The sequence below is a fragment of the Ursus arctos genome, unplaced genomic scaffold, assembly GCF_023065955.2.
Source record: "Ursus arctos isolate Adak ecotype North America unplaced genomic scaffold, UrsArc2.0 scaffold_1, whole genome shotgun sequence".
Taxonomy (NCBI): Eukaryota; Metazoa; Chordata; class Mammalia; order Carnivora; family Ursidae; genus Ursus; species Ursus arctos.
In genome coordinates, this window is record NW_026622763.1 from 41,443,559 (window position 1) to 41,456,187 (window position 12,629).

Below are 12,629 nucleotides of genomic sequence, written 5' to 3' on the forward strand. Positions count from 1 at the left end.
TCTCTACGTGCACCTTAAATCGGGCTAAATTTATGTGAGATGAATGTATTCACACCTTTTAAGGAACACATCTACTGAGACTCAAAATTAACTTGCATGAACTTAGGTGATAATATCATTTTATGATACAGTCATTTAGAAATCACCAGACTTTTGAAAAGGTTTTCAAATTCTGAATAACATTTGATTGAAAGTTGCTGATAATTTTATTGAGACCCTTGGGGGGAAAAAAGATTATCCTTCGAGTGTAACAAAGTTTGAGTTCTACCACAATGCTCAAATAAGGCAGACTTCACCTAGTTCTAAGTCTGGCCGCAGCTCCATCGAGACATCTGGATAAGATTCACAGGCATGCTGCCTTTCGCGCGGGCCAACCTTGTGAAATTTAACCCCTGTGAGAACGGTGTGGGAGTTGGAAACCTTCCCAGGCCTTGCAGCAAGGAACATAACTTTTCTAAAGCCTGAACCTAGGGCTCAGTGTGGTTTCGCAGTCGGCAGCCACCTAGGAAGAAGGTCTGAAACTGTACTCACACCAGATAATTCTGTTAACCGATCGAAAGAAACCACAGTTCTGTGCCCTGTGCCACACACATGACTTTTGAGGAAGTTAAATGGTTCGGTCTGAGATGGAAGTGAGCACACCCTAAAGTGCCCTCAAAGCAAATGCTCAGCAGTTTCATACTGGGACAGGAATTTTTTCCCCCTCACATCTAAATAATAAATATACTAACCCAAGGACTTCACTTACAGTAACAGTTTGAAAATACAAAAATATAGAATTAGTCCCTAGACATTAAAGACATTTTTTTTCAAATCTTACAGTTTGATTTTTACAACCACAAACAAAACTATTAGGCACATCTAAGACAGTTCAATTCCACTTTGAAAAATTCAAAAAGCAGAAGACCCCCTTGCAATAAACGTAACCCTGCCTACGTTGCCAGCAATCTCAACTGTTCACTATGGATATAACTCTGCAGCCCGGTTCTGCCGTGGCCACCCTAACTCCACAGTATCCCCCGCCACGCTGGCATCCTCACTAATCTGCACATGTAACCATGACTTTTCTGTACTATGTATTTTTTTTATTATTATTTTTTTAATGTAGCACCCTTCACATGCTGTACGATCTCCACCACAGAACAGAAATACAGATCCCCTTAAGGGCCCAATGTGGGGCTCAAACTCACAACCCTGAGATCAAGATCTGAGCTGAGACCCAAGAGTCGAACGCTCAACCCACTGAGCCACGGAGGTGGCCCTACTCTGTATTTTTTTCTTCTCACTGCCCAGGGTCCTTGCTAAGATTATTGAGTCCAAACATCACTTTATCTCAAGTGATTCTCTCTTAGAAGGAGAGTAGCAAGAAGGGTTAACAACAGTCAAGGTATAAATGAAGACTGAACTTGAACTGGGAATATCCATATTGCTTAATCCAAGAAAAAACTTACCCAAGATCATATCCTATCAAATTTATTTGAGTTATGCCCTTAATAAGCAGTTGAACTCATATCCTTTGGTCTCATCTCTGGTTTTTCTCTAGGGGATAGACTCTGCTTTCTAGAAGTAAAAGGAAGAGTAAGCATCGTTCTTGCTGTGCCACAGGTGGCATCAGATAATCCGGCCATACCACACAATGGCCTGCGTTCTTTCTCCAAAATCACTCAATACAACTCGTGCTAGTTGCTCCTTGCAATTAGCCAGGCATCCCCTGGTTGTCACTTCAGTTCAGAACAGAGGTGCTGGAAAGCAACACACACACCTGTTCCCCATCCCAAGCCTTTGATTTACACAAAGAACTTATATCTAGGCAAGGCTGAATTTTTTTTCTTAAATCATCTTTGATTAATGTCCGAGAACCTGTCTTTGCCACAAACCACAGCTCCTCATAGTAGGACCCAGTATGTTCAGTGCGGCTCTTGGGGGATGGAACAGGGTCACCTCCAGGGATAAGCCCTGCAGAAGTCTGAGAGAGGCCGTGGACCTGCTCCATCCCCACCTCTCACTAGCAGGAGGCCAGTGTGAAGCAAATGAACCATCAGAGGGTTTAAAGACTGCATTCCAGGGGCACCAGGGTGGCTCAGTTGGTTAAGCATCTGCCTTTGGCTCAGGTCATGATCCTGGGGTCTTGGGATTGAGCCCCATGTCAGGATCCCTGCTCTGTCCATCCCCCTGCTTGTGTGCTCTGTCAAATAAATAAATTAAAAAAAAAAAAAAAAGGCTGCATTCCAAGTTTGCATCAGCTCTAACCTCTTCTCTGGGGTGGAAAGTGAAGTGCCAGGTGTGGACTTGTAGGATTAAAAGAAACATTTGGGGGTATGATTTACTGAGAGATTATTTGGACATGAAAGGAGTAGGTTTATGTGTTTCTTTTTGGCAAAAGCAGAACCATGATTTACATCTCAGAATTTACATAGCTGATTTAATATATCTTTGACAGGCCTCTACATTTATTACAGTAATATTTTCTCACTCTGGGAAGTAGGTGTGGTTCATACACAGCCTGCCCCTGCTTCCCCTCCATTCTGCCCTACGGTGGAAGATCTCCTAACTTTCTGATCACAGGTGGGAGACAGGGGTTTCTGAATGTGCCCTGAGGAGGATGACTGGCCTCTGGTGAATTCTATACAGAACAAGCTCAAATTAAAGTGTTATCTAGTATCAACTATATTTCTCAGAACTAGCTGAAGACAGCTTCTTCTAGGTTACCAATTTTCTATTTTCTGCTGTAGAAAATTGTAGATCAAAGAGTAGGTGTGTAAAACTCATTGAAATTAACAACTGAAATCCTAATAAAGACTGGACACATGTTTAAAGAAGAAAATTCAAACATAATTAAGCTGTTTATTTCTAAATGTTCAGAATGGGTTAATGATAAGTGCAATAATTTGAGTACTATTACTGTTGTATACTACGTGTTCAATATATGCCACCAGGCTAAGTGCTTTATGTGCGTTATCTTCCCTCATCCAATGAGGGAGCTACATCATTGTTCTCCCATTCTGCAGATTAGGAAACTGAGTCTCAAGAGAGGTTCAGTAATATGCCATGGTCACACATGTAAGATGGCAGGGCTGGAATCGGAACCCAGGTCTGTTGGACAAACAAAGCCAGAGCCCTCAAACAGTACCGTACGTGGTATACAAGAACCATGCATATCCTAAATGTGCTATTTGTATTATTTCATTTAGCTGTGCCCATCCTTCATGCAATCTAAATATTAAACTCTAGTTTCCCTGAAATGGGACACTTAATACCATTGGTGGCTATGCTTATATATATGGTTGTTTTGTGTTTTTTTTGAGAAAGACAAAGGTGCCCTTAATTTAATGAACACACAGTCAGCTTGTGTGTGTGTGTGTGTGTAACAAGTCAGCTTTTAAAAGGTTAGTTTTTAAAATTCTACCTTATATTTTTTATTAACAAAAGAATTCAGCAAATTTTCAAAGGAACAACACATTACTGCTGAACACCAGAGTCAGCATTTTAGAACAGCTGGACTTAACCAGTGAAGACTTAAACTCTTACTCCCAGATTAAAATGCAACTGAAATGTAAACACTGACAATTCTTTCACTCCAACTTCACAGCTCTGACCAATTTAAAACAGTAACACTTTGTAGCTATATGCTGAACAGCACAAAGGGTAAACTTAAAAAAATTTAAAAAGCTTACCAAATGATAATACTTTACCAATATTTTACTCCGTTTTCATCACTGGCTGTCTTTTTTTTTTTTTTTTTTTTTTAATCTTGCCTCTCAACACCCCTCAAGCTTCCCTGGAGTTTGAAAAGGGTTCCTGTCCCCATTCCCATCCGCTGTCCCCTTGGACAAAGTTTGTGGCTAATTTACACAAATTCAACCTAATTAAGGACCTCGGTGCCTGGCTGACCCCAGGAGAACGCTGACCCACCCCACAAGAGCCTAGCAGTCGATCTCAGCCCCCTCAGGCCTAATTTCACCGCTTCAGATAAGGCAAGCGAGCTACCCATCAAGCTCTCTATCCAAGGGCAGGGAAAACAAACTAATTCAGTTTTCACAATGACAGTACCTGGGCTTCATTTGCATGCCAAAACTGATAGAAAAACAAAGCTGGTGGCGAATAAATGGAACGCTGTCCTTGCAGACCCTCTCCACACCCCCTGCAGGAGTGGGTGTGGGCACCTTCAGGAAGAGTGCTTGTCAGCAATCAGGGAGGACTTCCTGTGTCGAAGGCCCTGAGGCCTCCATCCCGCCAGGAAGGCCCACTGGCCTCCTACACTCAGACAGGAGGATCAACTACACGCGCATTGGGCCTATTTCCCTTTCCACCACGTCACCCCCACTCCGAGGCCACACTAAGCAGACTCTTGTACAGAAATACAAGTCTAAAGGTTGTTTACGAAAAAGGCAAAACTAACCAGTGGTGAACTAAAATATATTAGTAATCATGCATTGTTGGTAGACTTCTGTTCAGCAAAGACAATGAATAAAAATGAAAATCTGACATTAAAAATTCTATTGTCTCATTTCCTCCCTCATACGAATAGGCTGCAAGAACCGTGTTCCAACCAATGTCAGAGCTGCAGCTCTCCTCCCTTCCCCCTTAGTCACTGACGTCCCCGGGGACTCTAACTCCTTTTGAAGGGAAACCTAGAATCTGCCTTTTAATCGCCCTGAAGACTTCTTTAAGGCTATCAACCTTTCAGTTTAACAAGGTTATAATCCAAAATCCATAATCTGCATCGCCACCTTGCCACACTGCGGGCACGTGCACGCGTGTGCGTACGTACACGCACACGCACACCACCGCCATCACCCCACTCCCACCCCAAACAGCAGGGAGGTTTCACACATCTACTATTTCCTTAATCCAGAAGCAAAATAGCCACTAGAGTTGCTCCTGAGCGCAGACAGAAGTTACGGACGTTATCATCTTTCACCAGGAAACAGCACGTTATCAACCCCGCCGGGAACTGAGCGCTGCGCGGAGACACTATACACCACACTGATTCCACACACTGGCTCCTCTCCATAAAGCTTTCAAGATGTAAAAGGAATTGAACAATTTGAGGGAATTATCGAAAGGGGAGAGGGAGCATCCAAATGGGACAGTTTCACCACAGTTAGGGTATTTTCTTTGTTTTCTTTTGGACATCTGAGTGGCTCAAAGAGGGCCAGGAATAGCGGCTGTGAAAGATAAAGTTCCTGGCACAGGGAGCTGGGAAAGTACGCACAGCTGAGAAGTGGGAGGTGAATCAGTGAGAGATGAGAAACTGACCCGGAAGCAGATGTGCTTCCGGTAGGCCAGGATGGGAGAGATCACCTGTATTAATGAAGAACAATAGTACCCCTTCACACACGCAGACTCTTACTTACCCGTCATGTGGGAGAGAGGGCCAAAGGGCAAATATCAATTAGTCCCATTGAATGCTAGGATATCAGGGCTTAAAATCACATGGCTAATTAGTTTATGAAACTGGTTTTCATAGAGCCACTATCCCTTCTTTGAAAACAAGTGTTGTAGCCTCTAAGACTATGAAACTGAGCAACAGATTATTCAATATTTCTTCTGGGGTTATGTGTATCAAAGGAGAGGGCCATGTTGTCATGCAAGCTATTAAAATAAAACTAAAACTAAAAATTTCCAATATACTTCACAATTAATATTCTCCAAAATACTTACCAAGCTGATCCTTGCATGTAAAGCTCTATTCTCTACATAGAAATCTCTTTACCTAAGTCCATGAATAAAGCATCATTTTCTTAGGCTTCAGATAAAAGAAACAAATTTAAAACTTGCATTGAATAAGTATCTGTTGTATACAACATAACTGAATGAACGGACAGAGACCATGTCATAGAAGTAAAAATAAACAACAGGGCAAAGTCCTTAGAAATGAAAACAGCTTAGAAAAGCTTTTTGGGGGGGACAGAGTGGTTGCGAAGGAGGTAAAAAGAAAGGGCAAGCAGGTGTTGAAAATCTATAGTAGAAAACGTACCTTAGACACAATGTGTGATTTCTGAGGTCAAAGTCTCCTCCAACGCCCCATAAAAGAACTAGATGCCTTATCATCCAAATATCTTTTAAAGATCTGGTTTGGGCTCCAGCATGCAAATCAGCTCCATTGTTCGGTTCTCTCTAAAGGTTTCGCCAAGAATCCAATAGATGCCCCAAGTTGCCTACTGAGAACTCTGGGCCACGGAACACACCAGAGTTCTTGTGCTATTGTTCCTTTTAGTGTTTGTGACAGTTTATATTTATAAAGGGGGAGAAAGCTAAAAAACGACCCCAAAACCCCATAAATATAGTCAACTCCTCTTTGACAAAGGAGCGAAAGCAATACAATGGAGCAAGGACAGTCTCTTCAACAAACGGTGCTGGAACAACTGGACACCTGCATGCAAAAACACGAATCTAGACACAGACCTTACCCCCTTCACCAAAATGAATTCAGAGAGAATCACAGACCTAAATTTAAAATGCCCACCTGTAAAACTCCTAGAAAATAACATAGGAGAAAACTCAGATGACCTCAAGCATAGTGATAACTTTTTAGGTACTATACCAAAGACATACTCCATAAGTAATTGGGGGATGGACTTCATTAAAATTAAAAACTTCTATGCTGCAAAAGAAAAATCCAAGAGAATGAGAAGACGAGCCACAGAATGGGAGAAAATATTTGCAAAAGACAGATGTGATAAAGGACTGTTATCCAAAATATACAAAGAACTCTTAAAATTCAACAATAAGAAAACAAACAACCCAATTTAAAAATGGGCTGAAGACCTTAACAGAAACCCTACCAAGGAAGATATACGAATGGAAAATAAGCATATGAAAAGATGCTCCACGCATCGGTCAACAGGAAACTGCAAGTTAAAACAATATAAAGATACTATTATACGCCTACTAGGATGGCAAAAATCTGGAACGCTGACAATAGCAAACGCTGGGGAGCACACGGAGCCTCAGGAATTCTTGCACACTGCTGGGAGGAGTGCAAAATGGTAGAGCCACTTTGAAGACAGACTGACAGTTTCTTACAAGACTGAACATACCCTCATTATACCATCTAGCAATTGTGCTCTTCACTATTTACCTAAAGGAGTTGAAAACTTGTGCCCACACAAAAACCTGCAGCAGACAAATACAGCAGCTTTTTTCATAACTGTCAAAACTGGGAAGCAACAAAGACGCCCTTCAGTAAGTAAAAGGGTCAATAACCTGTGGTACGTCCAGGCAAGGGGCTAGTATTCAGTGCTGAAAAGACATGAGTTACCAATCCACGGAAGACATGGAGGAACCTTAAATGCGTATTACTAATGAAAGAAGCCAATTTAGAAGGCTGCATTTTATGTGGTTCCCACTTACATGACATTCTGGAAAAGATAAAACTATGGAGACAGTAAAAAGACCCGCAGTTGGTTGCCAGGGGCTAGGCAGAGGGAGGGAAAAACAGGCAGAGATGAGGAGAAGGCGACGATTCTACATGCTACTATAATCGTGGACACATATTCTCACACATTTGTCTAAACTCAGAGAATGTACAACACCAACAATGGACCCTAAGGTAAACTTCTAACACACTGGGTGAGTTTGATGTGTCTATGCAGATTCAGCCTTGGGGGAAAAAATGTGCCATTCTGGTGAGTGATGCTGATAATAGGAGAGATTATACATGTGTGGGGGCGGGGGTATGTGGGAAAGCTGTGTACCTCCCTCTCGATTTCATTGTAAACCTAAAACTGCTCTAAAAAATAGTCTTTTAAAAATGACATAAAGAGGGGCACCTGGGTGGCTCAGTCGGTTAAATGTTTGCCTTTGGCTCAGGTCATGATCCTGGGGTCCTGGGATTGAGCCCCCCCACATTGGGCTCCCTGCCCAGCGACGAGTCTGCTTCTCTCTATCCCTCTGCTCATGCTCTCTCTAAAATAAATCAGTAAAATCTTAAAAAAGAGAGAAAAAATGACATAAAGATGGTACTGGAGGCATTAGATATAATTTATGCACCAGAAAACTGCAGGGCCAAGAAAGTAAGGGAGGAGCTTAATGCAATGGGCTCAAAACTTTCTTACCAGAAAGTACATTAATTAGGAAGGGAAAACATTTTTTATAGTATCTTTTTAAATTTTATTATTGAAGTATAGTTGACACACAACATTAGATTAGTTTTAGGTACATAACGTAGTGATTTAACAATTCTATACCCTATGCGATGCTCACCAAGGTAAGTGTAGTTATTATACGTCACCGTACAATGTTTTGACAATATTATTGGTTATATTCCCTATGCTGTATTTGTCATCGCCATGATATATTTATTTTATAACGGGAAGTCTGTACCTCTTAAATCCCCTTCACCTATTTCACCCAACCCCCACCTGCCTCTGTTCTGACAACCACCATTCTGTTCTCTGTATTTACGAACCTCCTTCCATTTTTTTTTGGTCTCTGTTCATCTGTTTGTTTTTTAGATTCCACATATGAGTGAAATCATATGGTATCTGACTTATTTCACTTAGCATAATACTCTCTAGGTCCATCCATATTGTCACAAATGCCAAAATTTTATTCTTTTTTATGGCTGAGTAATATTCCAGTGTGTGTGTGTGTATCACATCTTCCTCCATTCATTTATCAAAGGACACTTAGGTCACTTCCATATACTGGCTACTGTAAATAATGCAGAAATAAACATAGACACGCATCCATCTTTTCAAGTTAGCGGTTTTGTTTTCCTCAGGTAAATATCCAGAAGTAGAATTACTGGATCATGTGGCACCTCTATTTTTAGTACTTTGAGAAACTTCCATACTGTTGTTCACAGTGGCTGCATCAATTTATATCCCCAGCAACAGTGCATGAGGGTTCTCTTTTTTCCACATCCTCACCAAAACTTATTTCTTGTCTTTTTGATACCAGCCATTCTGACTGATGCAAGGTGCTGTCTTGTGGTTTTGATTTGTATTTCTCTGATGATTAGTGATGTTCAGCATCTTTTTGTGTGTCAAGGAAGGAAATACCTTTAACAGTGAGCTCCTGGCCTTACATCCCGCATCACATATAATGGTGCAATATGGCATAGTTTCTAAAAAAAGTAAGAGTTCAACAAAGAGAAGATCAGGGATGAAAGGGCCTTGGACAGAAAGGATGAGGAAGGCTTCACAGAGGGGTATACGTGGCTAAGTGAGCTGAATGTTGATGGCAAGTCCTTAAGCATTAGATAAATGGCAGTCTTGAAAGGGGTGGTATAGAGGAGAGAGGACAAGAGCCAACAAAGACACAGACAGGAAGGATCATTGCCCATGAACGTCAGTGAAAAGACCAACGCGGGTCAGCGAGGACAAGCTGATGTTTGAGGAAGGGAAGGTACAGGAGGACAGTACTAGAAAGGTAGGAGGATAACCCAGAAATCAAGAGAGAATATGGGCATGATATCACAATTATACAGAGGTCTCCCGGTAGAAAAGAAAATTTAAAGATGGTAAATGATAGAGGATAATTTGTAAAACGAGGGAAATTCTGCCCCCTCCTCTCTCTGAAAAGGTATATAGAAAAGAAAAATTAGTGGACGGAATTGTCTGAATATCTGGATTCAAATCCTGCCTTGGCGAGTAACTGGAACATCATCTGCGGGCAGCTCAGCTCCTCATCTGGGAAACAAGCAGGTTAGATTACATGATTTCTATGTTCCCTTCCAGCCTCCAAATTCGAAGGCTGGATATTCCTCCAGCTAAGACATATCAAAACAGAACCCAGACAGGCTCTTGGGTCCTCTCATCTCTCTGCCAAATAGCCAGGGAAATGGAGCAGGAGGTTAAACTGGCAGCCCCAAGAAAGAAGACTTAACACTTTGCATCGTGCAGCTGGAAGTCGCGGTAATCACACTGCTGTCACGTTTCCCTACCCCGCTTAGGCCAAGCACAGATTCCCTATTTAGTCACAGATGATTATGAGAAAATATTATAAATATATAAGCTATACTAAAATTACAACTAAAGCTCAAAGGAACAAATTGTTTTAATTGCATAATATTCAGAGTTCCCCAAATCGGAATGTTCTTAAGGTAAAAATACTATAGCTGAAATCACTTGAATAGCAGATCCGTCAAGACTTCATGTTGGTTAACAGTCCAGCATCTTTGTGTTTCAACATGTAATCCACACAAAAAGTTGCATTTCACATTCTATTTAATCTCTTATATAGAAAAGGACCATGTAATAGCTCCAAGATCATCTTATAAGAAAATTCATAACAATAAGCAAATTACACCCCAAACAACCAGCGATTAGAACTCGGTAAACATAAACTCCTGCCCAACTTCAGATGTGACGTGAGTTACTCTTCTGGATTCTGAATGCTGGTGGGTGGAGTGTGGTTTTTTCCCTCCTTCTGAGCCCCCAGTGAGGAATTTCCAGATCTACACCAGTTTTCTTCCTCAACACAGAGCCTTGTGCAAGAGAAAAGAACAAACTCTCCTTTCCCTTTTTACTCAAAATAAGTTGAAAAAATAAAACTTCCTAAGGGAAGTGCAGCATTGCCTTTATCATGACAGTTCAGAACACCTCTGCAATGTTCTGATTTCCTGCCTCACCCCAATGCAGTTAGGATTCCAGCGTTGACAACTTCCTTCCAGCTGTTTTTAACAGTCTATGTACAGTACAGTTTGTATTTCTTGTAAGTAAAGAATTACTGCTGAGATTGCAAAGTCCTCAGGGTGGAAATTACCTATTTTAAAATATTGTTTCTTCACATTAAACAATACTTATTGAAAGTACTGTAAAGCGGTTAACTAAACATTAAATGGAGAAAAAGTATACGAGTCAGCTTACCCCAAAAAACCCCAAATGAATTTATTCACTTTTTTTTTTTTTTTTTTTAAAGATGTAAAGGGCCAGGTGAATGAGCTTGCAGGCATGGGTTTCATAAACTAACCCCTGGAGAAAAAAGTGTTATCTGTACTTTCAGGAAACTAAATAAGTATTTAAAATCTCCCTATAAGAATTTTAAAAATGAAATCTTAATCTGACACTGTTGTGATTTGTACATAGCCGAAGTAAAACATCACAGGAAAATTTTCTGAGTTAATACAACTCAAAAAATTAATGAATACATTCATTTCTTCCTCATGATAAAATCCAGCAGCTTACATCTGATACATGGTGGATAATTAGTACAGAACAGCTCTTTATTTTGTTTCTCTGTGTATCCCTATGTAAATGTGTGTGTGAGAGAGACAGACAGACAGACCCTGTGTGGGGGTAAACAGAAGGCGGAGATGCTTGTCTCTAAGATACACTGTCTCTGATGTATCGGAGATACATTGTCTCACTGTGTCTGAGATATACTGTCCCTGTTACAAAGCACAGTGGCTTTTTATTTTAAATTGCTTTTTTCCCTGAAATCCACCTCAAAAATTCAGTTTTTGCCTGAGCTCACAACCCTGTATACACTTACAGGCAAAACTATATAAAACTGAAACAAAAATTTCGTGAAACAGTTATTTTCCTTTACCATATTCAATGCACCATAAGGTTATCTTTTCTTCTCTATTTCCCTAACAAAGAAAGCTGGTGGTGACCTACTAAATGGATCTGAGGCCCCACTATTATTGCCACTTGCAGATTAAAAACCAATGGTCTGCTACATTTCTCAAGCCCTGATGCACATATGAACCACTACTCAGTCATTTCAGGTGGGGCCAGGATTGTGCATTTCTACCAAGCTTCTGGGTGACGCCCGTGCTTAAGGGCAGGGCTCAAGGCAGTGCTCTTGGGTGTGTGAGGATGAATTTTAGAAAGGTTCCCTTCACGCTTCAAGAAGGAACAAGCTACAGCTATTCACGAAATGAGATAAAAACCTTTGTCTGATTTCCAATCCAGTATCTGCTCAGAATCATGAAATGTTGGCAATGAGAGAAGACATCAGAGATAATGCAATCTAATAATTCTCAACTGGAAGTATAACAGAATCTTGAGACGGTTGTGGGGGGAAAGGGGGGAGGTTGCAGTATTTTCATTTTTATCAAAGGGAGCTTGGCTTTAATAATATTGAGAAACAATGACCTAATCTAACCCTCAACCCAAAGAAGTCAAAGTGTATATCCAAGGTCATACAGCTAATTCAAGGCAGAACTAGGTCTCCATTCCCACCACTGCTGTCAAAAGGCACCAGCCCTTGTTTGCTGAAAGGACTGTAGCTAAAATGATGGTACATGCCAAGTGTTCTTAATGAGTTTTAAAAAGGAAAATTGATATGCTAGTCCTGTTAAGGCATCACAGAAAAAGTACATATTTTGTATAGCCTCTTCTATACCTCATATTTCATCTACTGTCAACTTCTAGGTGACTTACTTGGATGTCCATGTCTGTGCTAGACATCCAGTTTCTTGCTAAAAAAAAAAAAAAAAGAAAAAGAAAAGAAAAAGGAAACTCACACCATCTATTAAATTTATAATTCAAAATTCCTAAAAATTATTAAGAATGGCACTACTTCTATCTCTGTATATATTAAAAACTTGTGATTAGCAAGCATGATCATTATCTGCACCGTGTATCTCCAAGAAGATACAATAATCAAACAGATTAATTACAGCAGTTTGTTGCCTTTCTGTCAGAGAAGTACATTCAGGGTCAACTGGCAAT

At 40.6% G+C, this 12,629-nt stretch overlaps 1 protein-coding gene across 13 annotated transcripts in view; it reads right to left on the reverse strand.

The window, feature by feature from the left end:
• The window catches only part of RBMS1 (RNA binding motif single stranded interacting protein 1), a 207,941-nt gene that overhangs the window by 90,568 nt on the left and 104,744 nt on the right, over window positions 1-12,629 (reverse strand). The gene's annotated exons all lie outside the window — the stretch shown is intronic.